We start from the raw sequence: 22,738 nt of genomic DNA on the forward strand, positions 1-22,738 counted from the left end.
GGGCCAGACAGGCAGCAGTCATGGCAGCTGACTATGAGTTAACTTATCACATCCAACTTTTAAAAGGAGAAACCCAAGGGGGAGACAGAGGGAATTGGCCTCTGTGGGAATGTTCCAGCTAGGCCATTTCAATGAAAATTGTTGGCACATGAAGAGATCCAGATGGAGCACTACTGCCAAATCAGCACCCATAGCCATAAAGTGGTCAACCAATGTACAAACATGGCAAATGTCTAGGGTCACTACCAGGAGTTTGTAAATAAGGGGAAGATGACCCCTAACTGTTTAAAAGAGTGGGAAAAGGAGTTCAGCATTCTCCAAGACACTGGCTGCTTGCAAACTTTGCTAATGGGAGCATTAAAGAATTAACACCTGAGGACAGGATAAATTCTGGTGCTCTAGTAAAAGGACTCACAGGAGAATGTGTGGAGATGCCACTGATTAAAATTTACTTGAGGAGAGTGTTTGTAACAGGCCTAGTAACTATGGGTGCAGTCCCTTAAGTTTGCCCATGAAAGGGTAGATATTTTATTGAGGAACGCCCATGTTTGAAGGAGGGCATTACCCCTGAAAAATCAGAGACAACCCAAAGAGGTTGTAGAGGTTGGAGAAAGCCAGCAATGGTCTGCAGATGTGCAGGGAACTGGGAGAGGTTCAGAGGCCCTACAGGGGGCGATAGAATTCATGAGGGTTGAAGTGACTAAGGAAAAGCCACTTGAATTATAAAAGGCCAAAGCCAGGCCAATAGCGGCAGAAAGGGTCAGAATAGAGGTTGAGGAAGTTAAAAGGGATGAGCCCAGGCTAGTACAAGTTGAAGAGGTCAAGGAAGGGCCTATGAAGTTTAAAACAAGATGAAGGAAGAGAGCCAGTGATCTAGTTAGCAGACGTCTTCCCAAATTGGACAAGAGAAAGTGAGGGTGATGTGCCACTTGGTTGAAGAGTCATGGAAGAGTACAGCAGGAGCTGAACATCCAATTGGGTGCTGTAACATTCCAGGGAACATGGAACAGGTTAGGGAAAGCCCATTTCCAAAACAAAAGAGAAAGGGAAGGGAACACATACCAAAGCAGACACAACTTTGGGGGACCACAGGGGACATACCAGTGAAAGCAATGTTGAGTTATCCACTGATAAACCAGGAACAAGCCCTCAACCAGCCCAGCAGTGTTGATGCGAAGATAACTAAAATTGAAGCCCCGGGCAGAAGTCCAGAGACCCAACAGGAGCTAAGATCAGGTTACCATCTACTGACTTCCTGGAGATCATATTTGATAAAATACTCGTGTTGAACAATTAACTTCATAGGTTATTGAGCTGGACAGTGAAGGATTAAAATTCAGTCAAGAAACTCAGCTCTGCCAGCAAGAAAATTTGCATTCTAGATGCCATGCAGCCTCACAGTTAACCAGGAGCACAATGCTTATTAAAGATCTGGGGAACAGATATTTAACCCAACATCGCTAGTTAAAATGTAATCAGGGGTTTCGTAAAAGAGGGATCAGGCACTGAATTCTGAAACTGAAAATCCTCATCTATGCCTGACCCCAGAGGGAACAAAGAGAATTCAGAACTAACCATTTCCAATGAAGTTAGGTTTTGTGCTTAACTAACATTCACAATGGAAACAAGCAATGTGACAGCTTGCTATCCAGAATCTAACTCAGTTTAGAAATATTTCGTAGCCGACCTGACAACAGAGCATAGCTGTAACTATAAGGTTAAAGTGGGAAAGGGTGTGCATGTGTCTCTTTAATGTATTTTTTAATATTGGACATCTTATATTGAAACACTTGCTATGATTTGCATTTCAATCTACATGAGGGGGAGGTGTCATGGTAATGAGTCATGTGGAATGTAAAATATTAATTGTTAGTTTCATCGGCTTGTGTAATGCCTTGGATTGTTTTTAAAAAGGGAAAGAGGAACTGAAAAGGTACTGTGCTTTAAAATGGCTGCAGAAGTCATCTGACCTACAAATTAGCCAAGTTTTTAGAAGCCTCTGAAAATGGATTACCAAGGGGTCATGTCTAGGCAGTTCCCCCGATGGACTTCACACCTGCCATTATCTCAACCTTCTACAAAACATAAGGACAATAGGCCACCGAATTCCTGACTGCAGAAACTGCCAGGAACAAAGAAGGACTAACAAATCTCATTATGCAAAGGGGGTGCTAAGGAACCCTTATCTGTTTCGTTGGCATCTTGATAACTTTGACAATGGCTGATTAAAGCTCCTTCATTGTGTGCCAATAGCCAGCTGTCATATGATCAGAACACCATTTGTGAAAAGAATGTACCCATAACAGCAGCAAGACAATGGCAGAATTTAACATCACCTCTCTCTCTCTCTGTCTCTCTCTCTCTTTGCTATTCTATGGTTTGGGATCCTATCTCTGTTACATTTCTGAAATGCATCACAGAGACAGAGAATTTTGATCGAAAGGAACTTCAAGTGTCAGAATATCCACTTTAGAAAAAGACATAACAGTTTAAAAGGGACCATCTCCAAAAGACTCGAACTCAAGTTCTGTCGAAGGGTCATGAGGATCGAGACGTCAACTCTTTTCTTCTCTGCTGATGCTGCCAGACCTGCTGAGTTTTTCCAGGTAATTCTGTTTTTGTTTTGGATTTCCAGCATCCGCAGTCTTTTTGTTCTTATCCAAAAGTAACTCTCCTCCTCTTGGATACCCAGCAATATCTGTAGCTCAGATTCCAGTTTAACAACTCTGAACTGAAGTTCCTTGAGATTCAGACACTTGTAGATGTGGTGATCTGGGAATGCAATGCTTTCTGCAAACTCCCACTGCTACCATGCTGTTAATCCAGTCTGTAGGAATTGTCACTTTCTTGATGGCTCCCTTCTTTTCCAGCTCTCCAATTTTGTCTTTTAGGCTTAACTCAAGGGCAGCTGGAACTCTTCTCAGCAGATGCTGAATTGGTCTTACACTCTCACCTACTTCTGGATGATCTTCTCCTGGTAGACATCCTAGCCCTATAAACATATCTTTGTACCCCTCTAAGATCTGTTCGGCGGTTAATGGTTTTGTGTGCTGCAACACATTGTAAAACTCTGTTGGCATGTTTAATGTCACTAGTCCAAGCTTTCGGGAGGAATCATCATAAATTTACATTAAGTGCGGTAGCGGGCAGGTAAAACCTTTCACCCACCAGCCGCAATGGCGGGTTTTCACGCCGTATCATCCCAAACCTGTCTCATTAGTTATGCATTCCGAGAAACACACCGTTTCCATGGTGGGCAGGCACACATTTCAGTGCTTCCAGCTCAGGACTACTGTAGGGAAGATGTTCACAAAAGGCAAAAAGACTGCAGCCCCTAGGTTTAGTGATACATCACTGGAACACCTTTTGGATGCCCTGGAGGCCCGCCGCAATGTCCTCTACCCCCGATCTGGCCACAGGATGGGCAGTGGCATCACCAACCAGGCTTGGGAGATGGTGGTAGTGGTGATTAGTGTCAATGCTGTACAGAAGAGGTTGACCAACCAATGCAGATAGAGGGTGAATGATCTAATCCGTGCAGCCAGGGTATGGCAACCATCTCATCACTCTAAGCTCACACACTCAAGCCCATCACACATTCACTGGCATCTCACTCACTGCCAGCTCAAGGGTCATCACCACCCATTCTCACACACATACCCTCACATGTCCATCTGGTCTCACCTCCTCTGGAGACTGCCTCCTCAGCCCTCACCATCTTGAAGACATTTGCACAGATCAACATATGCTCCCTTACATACCCGAGGTTACCCTCCTTCTCCAGTACAGCCCTCATCCTGAAGCCTCTTCTCCCCCTTCCTCAAGTAAGCCCCAGCCCTGCAGCCATTGAAAAGCCATCCACATATGGCTGATGTGGCAGGTACAGACCGGCCCATGAGCCCCCTTAAAAGTGATGTGGTGCTGTCTGTGCAGCCTGGCACTGATGACTGTGAGTGCTGACCGAAGCAAGGTAGGCAAACAAACCTCGAAGTCCCAAGTCCAGCCCGCCAGGTGCATGTTGCTTATATGCTGTTGTGAAACACTTTGGTGTGTTTTCCCGCCGACGTAGGCAGATGATACAGCAGGGGTGGGAGGGGGCGGGAAGGACAAGTCAGGCGGGCTGGCCATATAGTGATATGCAGGTGTATTACAATGAAGTTCCCAACATCCAATGAGGGGAAATGTGGCCCGCCATTGGCAGGCTGAGCAGGCAATCGCAAACTGGTTTCATGCCATCGTGAAACCGATCACACCATAGCGTCCACTCATTCCACGAACATGCCAGTTGCTGGCGGGCACAGAAAATCCCAGCTGAAATGAATGGCCATTATCTCCCATCTATGATCTGGAATTCTAGATCTTCCTTTTTGCCATTGCATTGGGTTCTCAGACTAATTTGTCCTCTCAGTATGAGCATTGTGCCATCCTATAGCCTCAACCTTACTTTCCAGGGTTGCATTTTTACCATGATCACCATGTTGAGCCACTTCACACAGGTCTGTGAAGGTTATTATGTTGTATGATATGCCAGTGTCTATCTGACACTTCTTGTTCGCTTGATACTCTCCTTCTGCAGTCATATTTTAACAGTCACAAACCATTTATCACCTATAGAGTTGTCAGAACCAACCTGTTGTATTGTGCATAGTTCTTGGTCAGACCCTTCTGCTGATATCTCTCCGGTGGCCATCTGTATCAGCTTGTTTTGCTTCTTTTTGCCAAGCACTTGTGTGTAAAATGATTCTGCTTCTTGCAGTTAAAACAAAGCTTTCCCCATGTTTAGCAGTCCTTCTTTTCCATTGCATGATGTCAACCGCAGTATTTGCATCCTGCCGTTTGTCCACGATTGCCCTGCTGTTTCGATGTAGAATGTTTCTCAACATAATGGACCTGGTCTGCTCTGCCATTCATGTGCTCTAACTGACACTTTACAACTTCTGGATTTCTACAACATGAATAAATAAACTAAAAAAAAACAATGCAGTCTGTATAAGAAGATCAGACATCACCCACAAACCCAGTCTACATAATACACATTTGTATTTATACAGTGTCTTTAACATAATAAAACATCCCAAGGTCAAGGCTCCACCAGCACTGCATCAAGCTCCCCTTACCATCTGCCTTGCAGCCACACTGTCTTGTGCCTGACCACTAACCAGAACTGTGTCACTTCTTGCAGCAGAGTTAAAAAGGAAACTTGACACTGAACCATATGAGGATATATTAGGGCAACTGACCAAAAGTTTGTCAAGGCAGTAAGTTTTATGGTGGAGTAGAGGAAGGAAGTTGAGTAGAGAGATTCAGAGGTTTAGGAAGAGAATTCCAGAACTTAGGGGCCAGGAAGCTGAAGTCGCAGCCAATCATGGTGAAGCGATTAAAATTGGGGATGCATAAGAGGTCAGAACTAGAGGAGCGCAGATATTTTGAAGGGTTGAGGATATGGGAGGTATTACACAGAGAGGCAAGGCAATGGAATGATTTGAAAACAAGGATGAGTATTTTAAGATCAATGCATTGCTTGACCTGGAAGTTTATCGGAAATACCATTTTTTCCCCTAATTTTACTGTGGGATACAGAAGCAGGCCTATGGGGACTGTGTGTGTGTGTGTGCGCGTGTGTGTGTGTGCGCGTGTGTGTGTGTGCGCGTGTGTGTCTGTGCGTGTGTGTGTGTGCACGTGTCTACTTTAATTAAATTAGAGATGGCCAGACTACAAGGTTTGAAACATCAAAAGGGGTTAAGTATAAAACAGGCATTTTGAAATGGAGGTGGGTAAGCTAGGATGAGGCTCAGCAGGTACAGTGTGAATGGAATTTGCAGTTTTAGTTAAGTTGAAAGGTTGTTTGATTTTCAAAGGGAATTGATAAGATGGTTACAACTGGCTGGATAAAAAAGGCAAAGTTATTAAATTTATTTTTCCCAAAAATGCAGACCATAATGACAATATGAAAGACTTTTATATTCTGGGACAACTAACTTTCAAAGGAAGGTTGGAACTTTGGTATTTACAGATCAAAAGGGAAAACATATATTTAAAGAAAGATAGAAAGTTGTATGAGTGTGGGCATGTGAGGTCTTGAATCTTGACTGTGTGAAACAGACCTGTGGGAAAAAGCCTCTAGCCACCCTGGCGAAATTTGCTGCTCCAGTAACCAAGGTTCTGTTAAAAGGCTTTGGAGTTCCATTGTTGAGTGAGAATGAGAGAGATGCTGTGAAATATCTCCCTCACAGCAACAGTAGGTGCTTGTGGCAATATTTCTGGATGCTTTATAGATTCAAAATCTATTTGGACTGCTGCCTGAAAGAGGTGCGTAGTTGGGACCCTAGTTAACTAGAAACGTTTTTGGGACTGTTATAAAATTAAATAACTGTGTAACTGTAATCTTGTGTTTATTTTTTTCTTTTCTTTTGTTAATAACGGTGTTATTTTAATATTTTAAACCTGAAAAGATGGTAGCAGGTTTCTTACTTCTGACTTCAGTGCATAAACCTTCTCATAATAAATACAAATTGCAAAATCGTTGTGATTTCCAAGTTTCCCTTTGGGATTTGGTCAGCCTGGCAAATACCACCTACCATATTATATCAAAAGCTAATGTTAAACATGGACAATAAGTGAAGGATACTTGGTGCAAGTTAGGGCACAGACATCAAATCTTTGGATAACCTCAAGTTTACAGAAGGTTGAATGTGGGAGACCAGCCAGAATTGCTTTGGAGTAGTTAAGCCGAGAGAAAACAAAGAATGAGTGAGGGTTTCAGCAGCAGATGAGCTGAGACAGGGGCCAAGTCAAACAATGTTATAAGTGAAAATAAGTGATTTAAATAGTGGCACAGGTATATGGTTGGCAGCTCGTTTTGCAGTCAAGTACAACACCAAATTTGCAAACAGTCTGGTTTAGTCTCAGACTATGGCCAGATGAATAGGTGGAGTCAGCAGCTACAGAACAGAGTTTGTAGCATTGACAGAAGACAATGACTTCAGTTTTCTCAATATTTAATTGCAGGAATTTCTGTTCATCCAGTACTGAATGTCAGATAAGCAGTCTGATAATTTAGTAAGAGTGGAGGAATCAAGAGAGAGAGGTGGAGGTGAGGTAGAACTGGGTTTCGTCATGTGAAAACTAATGCTGTGCCTTCAGGAGAAATCACCAAGGGGGAGGATTTAGATAAGAAATAGGAAGGGCCAAAGATAGATCCTTGGGGGACACCAGAGTCAATGGTGTGGCAGTGGGAAGAGAAGTCATTGCAATTTATACTTGGACTCTGATTAGATAGTATGAACGGAATAAGAATATATAAGAATATGCTCAGTTATCATCCAATGTCCCAGTCCGTACGATAAAGAGTTTTTCTCTAAAATCAAAGCATTTTTCCACTCTTTCTGGAGTTTCAAACTGACTCATCATAGTTAAGATTTTTAATCTTGCTTTAATCAATTCAAACAGAATTAATCTTTAATATCTTGAGAAATAAATATTTAGAATCCTGAGTTGAACAGTAGGTCTATGTGGGAGATGAGAAGAAAGGGAAAGAGACAAGACTGAAATAATTCCCACAAAAAGGGAGAGAGTTTGTGAGAGACAGAGTGAAGAATATACAGAAGATGGGAAATATTTGGGAAAAACTCAACTCACATGTTGAGAAAAAGGGAGAAAAAGATTCCTGCATAAACACTGAGATACACAGACAAGAGAGTCAATGTGAGACACAAACACAGATACACAGACAAGAGAATCGATGTGAGACAAAAATGCAGAGATGCACAGACAAGAGAATCAATGTGAGACACAAATACAGAGAGAGAGAGAGAGAGATAAACAATGAACAGATAGAAAAAGAGCAGAAGAAAGAATTAAAGAGATTCATTTTCTATTTTTCTAATAAACAACACCATGGAAGATCAACTATTTTAAAAATATATTTCCACTATTCAATTTTTATTTATTATTGTCTATCCTGCAATCCCAGTGACTCAATGACATGGTTCCTGCTGCTGATTTCTATCCCAGTATTTCTGCCATATGATCACAATGGAGATGGTCACTAAAACTATTGTCCATTTTTCTCTCTCATTCAGACTGACAGAATGTAAAATGAACAGTTGGTGTCTATACTTTGCCCAATAGAAGCAAAGATCGTACCTTTGGGAGCCTTACTGCATGTTTCATCTGCACCCCACCAACTGAAGCAGTCTGCCCACAGCAGGGGGGATTGGAAGGAAGCAAACAAGTAGTACAGGCTGTAGGTGATGATGCAGGTGTAGGAAATGTTGGAAATTGTAATCAGAAGGACCATAGTGATCCCCACACCTGAAAATGAACAAGGAACAGGTGATTAGATTGGGAACTATTGATTGAAATATATTCTTTGACGTGGATTCTGCTGGTCATACAAACCAATTGTGTTTTGCTGCAATTGGTCACCATGGAGGCCTGTGAGACTGTCCTGGCTGACCACACCTGTGGGAAATGTTACTGCTTCGACTCACTCCGGATCAGAGTCGCTGAGTTGGAGCGTGAGTTAGAGACACTTTGACACATAAGGAAGTGGGTGAAATTTATGATATAATTACATTCGATATTAGGATTGAGTGGGGGAAGCAAAATCACAATCAAAGTTTTAAACTTAAGTAAGAACTATGCATAAATGTGAACTGAGTTGACCACAATAATTTGGGTAAACTCACAGCCAAACAGAAATTTTGAAGGGAGGTTTTGGTACAATACAAAATCAGAATGTACATTCCACTTGTACAGTGAAACATCCATGCTCAGGAAATGAGGGGAGAGACAGACTCAAGGTAAAAGAAAAGACTTATACAAATACCTATTAGTGTGCAATCTCTCATGTTAAGCATAATTCTTTCTTGTGATTGGTGGAAGTAAGATGTCAGATGGTTTATGAGCCCGACCTTAGCCTTGCAGGCTCTCCCACAGTAAGGACATTGGTTGTCATGCGCTAGGGACGGTGGTGGATTGTGGGCTCAAGCAACTGCTCTCTCTTTGCATCTCTCTCATCACTCCTTCTCAGGATTGGAAGGTTTTGACACAATTTTTGATGATGAATCATCATTTTGGTCATGATAGGTTGTCTGCTTCCCATGTGTTAATTTTAATGCAGCAAACCTTCAGGAAGGCTCTTCGCTTGTCTTTGACATTATTCCTTTTCACCCCTAGCACCCTCACCCCATGTGAACAAGTGCTCTTGTGTAGCTCTGAGTAGAGCAACTGTTTGTGTGGTCTTGGGTCAGGCATTCTGATGATATGACCCACCCATCTCAGCTGATGTGAGATTATCATGGCCTCTACACTTGACATTTCTGCACCATGGAGGTCTCTCATGTTTGTTCTTTTGTCTGCCCTCTTGATTCACAAAACCCCCCTGAGACAGCATAGATAATGCTGCTCTTGGGCCTTGATATGTCATCAAAGCTGTCCAAGCTTCAGCACCACATAGAAGAGTGGGAAGAACCAACGACGAATAGACTTTGAGTTTACTGTCAGATCCAATATCGCGACTCTCAAAACTCCAAGGCTTAATTCACCATAGGCCAAACTGGCACATTATTTTTTATTCATTCATGGGATATGGGTATCACTGGCTAGGCCAGCATTTATTGCCCATTCAATTGGATTCGATGGTTTACCTCTTGGTCAATCTTAGCTTTTTGGTATAGGTAGCTTCCAAGGTGTGGAAAATGAGGAATATTTTCCAACACTTCACCATGAATCTCAACTGAAGACGTTGGATTTCATAAATTTAATGTGGGTTGGTAGAGGACGTTGGTCTTCGTGACATTCAGGACAAGTACGATGCTCTTGTAGGCTTTGGTGAATAAGTAAACGATCTGATTCTTCTTCAGAGTGAACACTAACTTGTGCACCATCAGTATAATGTGGTTCCATTATAGCAGTCTTTGTTGTCTTGGAGGTGGCCTTCAGCTAGTTGAGATTGAAGAGTTTACCATTGGCATGGTAAGTACTACCATATCTGGGCGGAGCATGTTAATTTGCAAGAAAAATTGAGATTAATATTGGTGCAATGACACACCCTACTTTGGTGACAGGGAAGGGGTCTGAGATGGAGCCATTGCATAGAACTATTATTTGCACGCAGTCATGTGGCAGACAGATGTTGTTTGTGAATTTAGCTGGTTATCCATATCATTGCAGCATCTTTCAAAGGACAGTTTAATTCACCAAGTCAAAGGGTTTTGTGAGATCGAAGAAAGTCATGTACAAAGGGATGTTCCGCTCTCAGTACTTTCCCTGAACTTGGCGCGCTGTGAAGATAATGTCAGTTGTTCAGCTGGCAGGTTGGGAGCCACACTGGAACTCTGGAAGGACCACCTCTTCAATTGATGAGGGACAATTAAGATGTAACCTAGCTAGGACTTTATCAACAGCTGAGAGCAATGTTACACCCCTGTAGTTGCTACAGTACAACTTGTCTCCTTTCTTGAAGATTGTGATCATTATGGTGTCTCTAAGATCACCTAGAAGTTCTTCATTCTGCTTCACAAATGGGGCATGTGTCCAAGAGATCAACATCTCTGCTCCAGGTTTCAGTGCTTCTGCAGGGATGCTGTTGTTAGGACCAGTTGTTGTTTTTCATCTGGTTGAAAGCAATGATCACTATGTTGAGTGTTGCATCATTGTCTAGCTCACTTCTGATTGTACCTTGTGCTTCTCCAGCCAGTGGATGTCCACTGTGGAGTTCTGATTGAGTAGCTCCACAAAGTACTCTTTCCAGTAGGTTTTGATACAGTCAATGTATTGCCATCTTTGGATCTTACTGATGTTGGCCTGTGGGCTCATGGTGCAGAAATCTCTATAGCTGCCTTGTCATGCATGTCAGCCTGAAGTTGAATTTCTTCAATCTTCTCTGTCCCCCATATGTTCTTCAAATCATGGGTTCTCCTTTGAACTTCAGCTTTGGCTGTCTGGTAGACAAACCTTTTTTCCATGGAGTTTGGATCCTGTTACCAGACTTGGAATGCTGTCCATTTCCAATTAAGTGTTTTGCATATTTCTATATTTCTCTCATCAACCATTCCTGTTGTCTTTTAGTGGTGTGTCCGAAGATTTCCTGGTATGTGTCACATAGGATAACGTAAGATATAAGACACAGAAACAGGCCATTCAGTCCCCTGCCATGTGTTTATGTTCCACTGAGCCTCCTCTCATCTTATTCTATCTAAATCTGTTTTTCGTAACCATCTCACTTCTCCTTTTTATTGTTGTCTAGTTTTCCATTAAATGCATCTATATTACTCTCTTTAACCACCCCCTGTGGTAGCACATTCCACATTCTCACCACTCTTTGGTTGAAGAAATTTCTTTTCAATTTCCTATTGGATTTCTTGGGGCTGGATTTTACATTTCCTTGCCCAATGGATTTGAAGGTGGGGGTGCATGTAAAACCCAGCAGGTGGCCTTCCTGACACCTACCCATCCACTCGTGATCTGTCTGAAATTTTATGGGGGTAGGGAAAGCATCAGGCAGCCTGCTTGCCCTGGCCTGCTGAAGTTCTTAAGTGGCCAATAATGGCCACCCAAGGGCCTTATTCCTCCACCAGCAATATTTTACCTACAGTGAGCAGGGGAAGGTTCATGTCACGTGGGAAGTTTGGCAGCTGTAGCTGTAAGGGCTGGTGTCGGGAAAGTGGGAGGAGAACCTTTTTTGTGGATCCCTTGCATCATAGGAGGCACACCCCCGTCCAAGGTAATTCACCACCCACTTAATCCTCCCCTCTGGCCTTGTGAACCCGGCCTTCCTCCCTCCACGTCGAGATGCCTTACCCACCTGGGCTCCTCAGAACGGTTTAACTGCCTGTGGCACCACTCCCATTGGCGCTGATGGCCTATAGACCTGCTAACCATCGATTGGCTGGCTGTTCTCTAAGGCAGGATTTCCTCCCAAGGAAGGGGAAGAAGTCTCTCCTTAAAACTATTAATGCTGCTTCCAACATTATATTACTGTGGGGCAGATGTTGGTATCATGGTTAGGCTCCCCCTGTATCATTTTAGCCATGAGAGCGGGAAGCACGGCACCCCATATAACTCAGCTCTAAGTCTTATTGATGGTCTCCTGTTATGCTTTTCTCTCCAAGAGAGAAGAAATCCAGCCTGTCAATCCTTTCCTGGCATGTGTACCCTTGCATTCCCTGGTATTGTCCTTGTAAATCTTCTCTGTACTCTCTCTAGTGCCTCTATATCTTTTTTTTATAATATGGCAACCAGAACTGCACACAGTGCTCTAAAAGTGGTCTAACCAAGTTTGGTATAACTTCCTTGCTCTTCAATTCATTCCCTCAAGAAATAAAACCGACTGCTTGGTCTGATTTTTTTGCAGCCTTGCCAATTTGTGGTGCAACTGTTAGTGATTAACGTATTTGTACTCCAAATCCCTTTGTTCCTCTATGCCAACTAGACTGAGTAATAAGTCACCTACCAATTCTTCCTGCCAAAATATATTACCTCACATTTATCTGTGTTGAACTTTATTCGCAAATTATCTGCCCATTCTCCAGGTTTAGTAATGTCCTCATGTAATGTGTTGTAGACCTCAAGTGTTGTCACATGCAAATTTAGAAATTGTGCTTTTCATTCTAAAGTCCAAATTGTACATGTAAATTGTGAAAAGCAGTGGCCCAGCACTGATGCTTGTGGAACACCAATTCCCACCTTCTTCTTCTCTGAATAACTATCCTTTAATTCCTACTCTCTTATTTGTCTTGAAGCTAGCTGGAAATCTATTCTGTCACTTGTCCATGACTCCACATTCCTGACTTTATTCATTAAACTATTATGGTGCACCTTATCTAAGGCCATTTGAAAATTCAGATAAATTACATCTATGGACTATTGTAGTAACTAAACATATAGCCTCTGCTGCTGTCTGTCAGGAGTCATGTGGTATTCTTGGAGGCTCTGATCAATGAGTCCTAAGCACGGGTAATCTCGGGGCCAGGGCTTCCTGTCAAGGGTCCTGATCAAGAATGTAATATCTGGAAAACTCTCTGTAATAAAGTTTATCTGTTTCTTGTTGAAGCCTATCTGGTCCATCAAGTCATTATATTTGGCAATGAGGGTAAAATGTCTGCAATGCTGCACCTCACCTTGTTAATGTGAGTACATCAAATCTTAATAGAAAAAGAAAAGACTACTTACCGGTCATGCCACTCTCTGCAGAATTGATCTTTACAATGCAACTATAAAAGACTAGAGCCTGTATGTAGAGCGCCTTGGTTTTTCTTTCGTTGTGAATGAAAGGAAAAGCAGAAAACAATCGTTTTGAGTGTATGTGGTAGCAAGACATACAGTCTCATCCACAGACCGACAGCCCATTTATAAGTCCTTTAATGAATTAATGGACATCGTGAAGAAGCATTTCTAGCTGAAGCCATCGTAATAATGCAGTGGTTTAAGTTTAATTCCAGAGTTAGGGCCCCAGGACAATCCATCGCGATCTATATAGCGAAGCTGAAGCAGTTGACTGAACACTGCAACTTTGGGGGCACAATAAATGATACGCTGCGGGACCGATTAGTTTGTGGAGTTCACAAGGACGCCATTCAGCGCTGTTTACTCCTGGAGATCGACATCGATTGGCAGCGTGCCCTGGAAATAGCACTCATCATGGAAAATGCTGTGAGAGACTTGCAAGCCTTACAGCACATAGAACATGGCGCTGTTCTTCATGTAGGGCGAGAACCTATTGCTGGGCGTGGTGCGAAAACCAGAGACACAGCAGCAAAGCGAAAGGCAATGTCTGCTGTTAGAATCATGAAAAGGCCTAGTAGAAACACTCCAGCAGGTTAATCTCGTATAGATGTGGGAGTGGCCATGGACCTGTAGATTCAGGGAGACAGACTGCCATTACTGCCATAAGAAAGGTCATGTAGTAAAGCTGTGCAGGGTGAAGTCAAACAGCCCATAAAGCAGCAAACCAACATGATTTAATTGAAAAATGCAGCATAACCAGAAGCTGCTGAAATAGACATCTATCCCTTGTATAGCGTCGCCGCTGTAAAAACCGAAACTATCACTGTCACAATCCACGTTAATGAGAAGCCACTAATAATGGAGGTTGATACGGGAGCCTCAACCACAGTGGTGGGAGAGCACACATTTAAATACCTAAATGAAGGTACTCGGCCATTGAATTGCTAAATTGAAGACATATACTGGAGAATCCATACAGGTAGAGGGCATTGCCACAGTGCCTGTGTCTTATAGGCAACAGGCAGCTCAGCTTCCAGCAATAGTAGTGACAGGTGAAGGACTGAGACTGGTTACAGAAAATCAAGCTTGACTGGTCTGAAATATTTCGCCTGAAAACAGAAGGAATTCCTGAACTGCCAAGGAAAATCAACAGTTTATTTCGGGATGAATTAAAGAAGTTAAAAGGCTTGCAAGCAAAAATATATGTGGATCCTCAGGCAACACCACATTTATTTAAGGCCAGGCCTATGCCTTTTGCATTGAAGGAGAAAGTGGACACAGAACATTACCAGTTAGAAAAGCTGGGCATCATCCAATCTGTCCAATTCTCGGAGTGGGCAGCAATCATAGTTCCAGTGGTTAAGCCTGACCAAACCACACGCACTTGTGAGGACTACAAATTAATCATGAACAAGGCAGCCAAACTAGATAAACATCCTATTCTGAGAATAGACGACTTATATGCAAAGCTAGCTGGAGGCAAATGCTATACAAAACTGGACATGAGCCATGCATGCCAACAGTTAGAGCTGGATAGCACATCTAGAGAGTATGCAACCATCAACACGCACAAGGGTCTTTATCAATTTACACACCTACCCTTTGGAGTATCGTTTGCATATGCAATTTCCAAAGGACAATGGAGAGTCTTTTCCAAGGACTTCCCCAAGTGGTAATATACCTATATAAAAACAAAAAAACTGCGGATGCTGGAAATCCAAAACAAAAACAGAATTACCTGGAAAAACTCAGCAGGTCTGGCAGCATCGGCGGAGAAGAAAAGAGTTGACGTTTCGAGTCCTCATGACCCTTCGACAGAACTTGAGAACTCAAGTTCTGTCGAAGGGTCATGAGGACTCGAAACGTCAACTCTTTTCTTCTCCGCCGATGCTGCCAGACCTGCTGAGTTTTTCCAGGTAATTCTGTTTTTGTTGTGGTAGTATACCTATTCCTGATCACAAGGTCAACCGAGACTGACCGCTTGGCCAACCTGGAGGAGGTGCTAAGAAGATTCATGAAAGCTGGCATATGATTAAAGAAAGAAAAATGGACCAGAAATTACTTACTTGGCTTAAAGGGTGGATGCCATGGGTTTGCATCTGGTAGAGGAGAAAGTTAGGGTAATCAAAGATGTGCCCTCTCTGTCCAATGCAGCCAAAACTTAAAGCTTGCCTGGGAATGATCAACTTCTATAGCCGCTTCTAGCCAAATTTATCAACTGTGTTGGCACCATTACACTTGTTAAAAAAGAATCATTGTTGCTTATGGAATTCATAACAGGAAGAAGCCTTTGTGAAAATAAATGAACTTTTGCATTTGTAATGTTTATTGGTACACTGCCACCCATCAAAAGAGTTGGTATTAACATGTGATGTAAGGGCAGTGTTATTACATAGAATGGAAGATGGATCAGAAATTGGCTATGTCTCGAGAATGCTCTTCAAAGCTGACAAAGGTTATTCCCAACTAGAAAAGGAAGGATTATCGGTGGTATTTGGAGTGAAGAAATTTCACTAGTGCCTACATGGACAACATTTCACCATTGTGTCGAACCATAAACCATTAATGGGATTATTCAGTGAGGATAAAGCCATTGCACCAATAGCATCAGCAAGAATTCAACACTGGGCTTTGATATTATCTGCATTTGAGTATACCTTTGTGTCCCGCCCTGGCATACATATTGCAAATGTGGATGCACTCAGTCATCTCCCATTACCAGGTAGCATTGTACATGCTCCAGTGCCACAAGAAGTTGTGCTTGTAATGAATTTCATGGATTCTTCGCCTTTGTGTGCAAAGCAAATTAGAAATTGGATGAACAGAGGTTCAATTTTGTTGAAAGTCAGAGGCCATGTTTTGCAAGGGCGTCAAATTCAGCTGTATCTGAAAAGATGAGACTATGCCATGCCCGAAAAACAGAGTTAATTTGTCAAGATGGAATTTTGTTGTGGGAATCAAGAATTGTTATCCCTTTGCAAGAAAGAGAACCACTCTTGACAGAGTTTCACAGTGCACATCCAAGAATATCAAAGATGAAAATGCTTGTGTGAAGCTATGTCTGTGGAGAAGCATTGACAGTGACGTTGAAAGCATGGTCAAGTACATTGTCAGCAACAACAAAAGCTACCTGTTTCAGCTCCACTGCATCCATGGGAGTGGCCTGGTCGGCCCTGGGTTAAATTGCATATTGATTATGTGGGGCCATTCTTATGTACCATGCTATTATTGATCGTACATGCACATTCTGATTGGATGGTATCTGTACGAAGTCAGATCACCAACATCGAGAGCAACTATCAAAAACTGTGTCACTATTTTAGCATACATGTCCTACCGGAAATCATAGTTTCGGATAACGGTACAGCCTTTACCAGTACAGAGTTTCAGAGATTCATGAATTTAAATGGAATCAGACATAAAACAGTTCCATGCCATCCCTCATCAAATGACTAAGCTGAGAGAGCTGTGCGAACTTTCAAATCTGGAATGAAGAGATTATCAGAAAGTAGTCTAGAAACTCGACTTTCCCGCTTTCTTCTCAATTATCGTACAACGCCTCATTTACCTATGCATTCAACACCATCAGAATTTTTGATGAAACGCTGCCTATGTACAAGGTTCAGTCTGGTGTTTCCAAACTTAGAGGGGAAGGTAGAGTGTAATCAGAGTTATCATAAATTGAATCACGATGTTCATAGCAAGGCTCACACATTCACTGTTGTATCTATGTATAGGTTATTGCATATTCAGATGAACATTTCACAAATTAAAAAATAAATATTCCTAAGACATTATGAAACATGTTCCCTCAGATGACTCTGTCACTTGAGCAGGTGCATGTCATTAATTAAATTTTTAATTTTGTTTTTATTTGCTGTTGGAAATCTCATCCTGCCCGTGGATGAAGTTTCCTAAAAAATGCTAATGCTGGTTTCCGCCTGCTGCCAACTGTAAGTTTGGACAGACAGCGAAAAATTTATTTCAATTACCCTTTTAATGACCTTAGTAGGCTTTTTAAATGTCCACGGGCGTGTGCTGGATTCGGCGCATGCCCAACGACTGAAATATCACGTGAGTGCATGATAATGTCTGGACATTCCCCCAACATCATCATGCATCTTTTTACGCTCTGTCAGGTCAGGCACGCGTCCGCCCGCCAAGCTAAAAATTCTCCCCATAAAAATGAGGTACCCACTGGTTGCAGAACGCAAATGTCTTTTAATAGTATTTTGAATATACCAAGTAAAATAATCAAACGAACTAATAATCAAATTAACTAATTAACAGCCCTTTAAAGGGGCATTATAACAAAAAAAATTACAGGAAACTTAACAAATGAAGTTAAAATATAATTTCCGGGGCTGATGCTGTAATCCAGCCCCTGTAGTGCCCACTGGCTGCAGAATGCAAGTGCCTCTTTCTATAAGCACAAATAATTATCCAATGTTTGCCCCTACCCACCCCCACCTGTAGATACTTAATCTAAATGTATACAAATAACAGCAGAAACAATCCATGATTCCAAAAGGAAATTGGATGGGAACTTGGGGGAAATAAATTTGCAGGTCTATAAAGATGGAGCAGGGAAATCAGACTTGATTGGATTGCTCTACAGAGAGCTGGCATAGACTCAATGGGCCTAATGGCTTCATTCTGTGCTATAATACCTCAATGAGCTGGATTTCCTCTTCGGGGTGGAAAACAGGTATCAGTGCTGTTTCTGTGCCCCAAACTTAGCCCTGTGGGAAAGCAGTCACTCATTGGGAATGGAGGAATCTCCTTAAATGGCATGGAAACAGGTTCCATGTCTAATTAAGGGTGGCAGTGGGTGGACTCTTGAAGCTGGACCACCTTCCAGCTTGAGAGGGGCAGCAGGCTGTGATGGAAGGTAAGTAACAAGAGAGGGCACTTCAACATGGAGGCGCCCTCTTACCAACTTGAACTTTAATTCTAAGATGGTTCTTGTAGCCTGGTCACCACTGCTGGGGAGGTGGAGGGAAGTCCCCCTACAAGGCAGCGTATGGCTGCTCTCACACCCAGGCAGGCAGGGAAAGCCTCTAGGCCTGTGTGGAGTACTGGCCCTGGTCTGTCACTGGGTGCTCACCTCCACAGGCACTCAAACTGGCCTTCGCTGGAGCAGGAAGCTGGAGGTCAAATGGAAATTTCCAATCCGCCTCCTTTAATTGGTGTTAACAAGGCTCTGACTAAGATTAATTGGCTACCCGCTACATATGGCCAGCGTCGAATCCACCTCTGATAAAAATGACCAGCACCGGGAATGGATCAGAAATCTGGCACACTGACACCGTAACTTTCAGGCCACTTCCATTCTGGACTTCAGGAATGCCCAAAGATCCTGTCTTATGGCTCTGCTCTCATCTCTGATTAAGAAGATGGTTTGTTCAAGTCCCATTCCAGATACTGGAGCATGTAATCCAGAATGACACTTCAATGCAGGACTGAGGGAATATTGCACAGATGGAGGTGCTGACTTTTGAATGGGTTGTTAAGTCTGTCTTTTCATAACATCCCATGGCACAAGAAAGTGCCGGAGAGCTCAATCCCTGTGTCTTGGCCATTATTTATCCATAATTGAAACAGATTATATATTGATTATCTCATTGTTGTTTGTTTGGCCTCTTGGTTCACTAATTGTCTGCCATATTTCCCCACTTGACAACAGTGATTGATCTACAAAATGGACACTTCTGCTGTGAATCATGCTGAGGACATCCTATGCTTGTGAAATGCGCGGTTAAAATGAAAATCATTTCTTCTAATACAATCTCCAATAATCAGCAATTCTTTAAGAAGAAAGAAATGTGAGACCAATTAATTATTGCAACAGTGTTAATACCCAAAAGACAGACAGAGAGTTCTTCAGGTATTTGGCTAATATGTGATTACATTTCAAATCAGGAAAGAAAACATTTCTCTTGCTGTGTTTGTATCTTTACTGTCTATATAACTTGGTAAATATATAATAGTGCAGATTGTAAACAGTACTTGAGCACATTGAGCTTAAATGTTTGTTCAATAAGGGAAATATAACCCTAGTATATTAATATTATTCGAACACTGTTGTCCATTTAAACTGTTGCCAATTATGTGTTGCTGAATAAACACTAACCTTGTAACATCGGCACGGCTTTCCACACTGCAACAGGCCCGAGGCTGGCAAACTGCCCAAAGGAAGATTCCAAGAAAAACATTGGCATCCCAACGAGTGCCAGCATGAGTGCGTAGGGAATAAGAAATGGACCTGGAAAATACAGCCAAGGAATTCAATGGAGCATAACGTCAAGTGGAATTAAAACAGACTTTCGAACTGAACCTCATTGTTCCATCTGACAAGTTGAGTTAAAATTATCACTGATCGCTGTGAAAACATAATTGTCTGTCTCTCTGTTAGTCCGAATCTATCTATCTCATTTATCCAGAAATATCTTTATTTCCACACACCCCTTTACAGAAAATCAACTTGTCTTTATTTGATAAGATTCTATGGTGTTTTTGAACATTTATATATGGGAGATGTTCAGCTCTCAGCTCCAATGTGGAATGTTCAGTAAATTAATGGAATTGCAGAGAAATTCCCATTTTGTAAAATTCACTCTTTAACTGAATCAAAATATTTTCTGTCTCTTTATGCAATCACGTTCTGACATTTTTGCACATTGATTCTTGGTTTCCATCGATCCAGTTTTGTGGGGTTGTGAAGAGCAGTGAATACGAGCAGGTCTGATTCGAAATTCCAGAGCTGACCCCAGACTCTGACTGAGGAGGCTGATAACTGAGGCTTTCAGATATTGTGCAGTAAACATACTTAATGTGGAAGGTTCAAGTGTTTTGAACAATAACATTTGAAAATATATTCAAAATTCATAAATCAGCAGTTCTACACAACTGTGATGGTTCTTTTTTTTATTCATTCATGGGGTGTGGGCTTTGCGGGCTGGGCCAGCATTTATTGCCCATCCTTAGTTGCCCTTGAAAAAATGGTGATGAGCTGCCCTCTTGAACTGCTGCAGTCTCTGTGGTGTAGGTGCACCCACAGTGTTGTTAGGAAGGTAGTTCCAGGATTTTGACCCAGCGACAGCAAAGGAATGGCGATATATTTCCAAGTCAGGATGATGTGTGACTTGGAGGGGAAGTTCCAGGTGGTGGTGTTCCCATGTATCTGTTGCCCTTGTCCTTCTAGATGGTAGTGGCCATGGGTTTGGAGGGTGCTGTTGAAGGAGCCTTGGTGAATTCCCATAGTGTATCTTGTAGATGGTACACACTGCCACTTCTGTGCATCGGTGCTGGAGGGAGTGAACGTATGTAGATGGGGTGCCAATCAAGTGGGTTGCTTTGTCATGGACGGTGTCAAGCATCTTGAGTGTTGTGGGAGCTGTGCTCATCCAGGCAAGTGGGGAGTATTCCATCACACTTCTGACTTGTGCCTTGTAGTTGATGGACAGGCTTTGGGGAGTCAAGAGGTGGGTTACTCGCCATAGGATTCCTAGCCTCTGACCTGCTCTTAGAAACATCGAAACATAGAAGCTAGGAGCAGGAGTATGCCATTCAGCCCTTTGAGCCTGCTCTGCCATTCATTATGATCATGGCTGATCATCCAACTCAATAGCCTGCTCCTGCCTTCTCCCCATATCATTCGATCCCTATCGCCCCAAGAGCTATATCTAACTCCTTCTTGAAAGCATACAATCTTTTGGTCTCAACTACTTTCTGTGGTAACAAATTCCACAGGCTCACCACTCTCTGGGTGAAGAAATTTCTCCTCATCTCATTCCAAAAGGTCTACCCCATATCCTCAGACTGTGACCCCTGGTTCTGGACTCCCCCACCATCTACCCTGTCTAGTCCTATTATGATTTTATAGCTTTCTATGAGATCCCCCCTCATTCTTCTGAACTCCAGTGAATATAATCCTAACCGACTCAATCTCTCCTCATTTGTCAGTCCCGCCATCCCAGGAATCAGTCTGGTAAACCTTCGTTGAACTCCCTCTATAGCAAATACATCCTTCTTCAGATAAGGAGACCAAAACTGCATACAATATTCCAGGTGTAAACTCACCAAGGCCCTGTATAATTGCAGCAAGTTATTCCTGTTCCTGTACTCGAATCCTCTGGATATGAAGGCCAACATACCATTTACCTTCTTTACCACCTGCTGCACCTGCATGCTTACCTTCAACGACAGGTGCACAAGGACACCCAGGTCTCGTTCCACATTCCCCTCTCTCAATTTATAGCCATTCAGATAATAATCTGCCTTCCTGTTTTTGATACCAAAGTGGATAACCTCACATTTATCCACATTATACTGCATCTGCCATGCATTCTCCCACTTACTCAACTTGTCCAAATCACACTGAAGCATCCCTACATCCTCCTCACAGCTCACCCTCCCACCCAGCTTTGTGTCATCTGCAATTTTGGAGATATTACATTTAATTCCTTCAACTAAATCATTAATATATATAGTGAATAACTGGGATCCCAGCACCGATCCTTGAGGTACCACACTAGTCACAGCCTGCCATTCGGAAAAAGACCCATTTATTCCTACTCTTTGTCTCCTGTTTGCCAACCAGTTTTCCATCCATCTCAATACACTACCCCAAATTCCAGGCACTTTAATTTTACACGCCAAACTCTTATGTGGGACTTTGCCGAAAGCTTCTGAAAGTCCAAATAAACCACATCCACTGCCTCCCCTCACCAACTCTACGAGTTACATCCTCGAAAAATTCCAGTAGATTTGTCAAGCATGATTTCCCTTTCATAAATCCATGCTGACTCTGTCTGATTCTGCCACTGTTTTCCACGTGCTTAGCTATTAAATCTTTTATAATGGACTCTCGAATTTTCCCCACTACCGACGTCAGGCTGACTGGTCTATAATTCCCTGTTTTCTCACTGCCTCCCTTTTTAAATAGTGAGGTTACATTAGCTACTCTCCAATCTGTAGGAACTGTTCCAGAGTCTATGGAATCTCGGAAGATGACCACCAATGCATCCACTATTTCTAGGGACACTTCCTTAAGTACTCTGGGATGTAGAGTATCAGGCCCCGGGGATTTATCGGCCTTCAGTCCCATCAATTTCCCCAACACCATTTCCCTACTAATACTGAATTCTTTCGTTTCCTCCCTCTCACTAAACCCTGTGTTCCCCAACATTTCTGGTATGTTATTTGTGTCCTCCTTTGTGAAGACAGAATGCACTAAGTTGGTCAGCGATTTATTTGTTCCCCATTATAAATTTCCCTGTTTCTGACTGTAAGGGACCCACATTTGTCTTCACCAATCTTTTTCTCTTCACATACCTATAGAAACTTTTACAATCAGTTTTTACATTCCCCGCAAGCTTACTCTCATACTGTATTTTCCCCTTGGCCCTCCTTTGCTGAATTCTAAACTGCTCCCAATCCTCAGGTCTGTTGTTTTTTTTTTCACCCCACAACCGTAGACAAATTGTGTAAATAGTTTAAAGCTGTG

The 22,738-nt window shown here is 42.5% G+C and overlaps 1 pseudogene; it reads right to left on the reverse strand.

The window, feature by feature from the left end:
* The window catches only part of LOC121282469, a 71,560-nt pseudogene that overhangs the window by 48,421 nt on the left and 401 nt on the right, over positions 1–22,738 (reverse strand).

Source organism: Carcharodon carcharias, chromosome 9 (assembly GCF_017639515.1).
Source record: "Carcharodon carcharias isolate sCarCar2 chromosome 9, sCarCar2.pri, whole genome shotgun sequence".
In the NCBI taxonomy this organism is placed as follows: Eukaryota; Metazoa; Chordata; class Chondrichthyes; order Lamniformes; family Lamnidae; genus Carcharodon; species Carcharodon carcharias.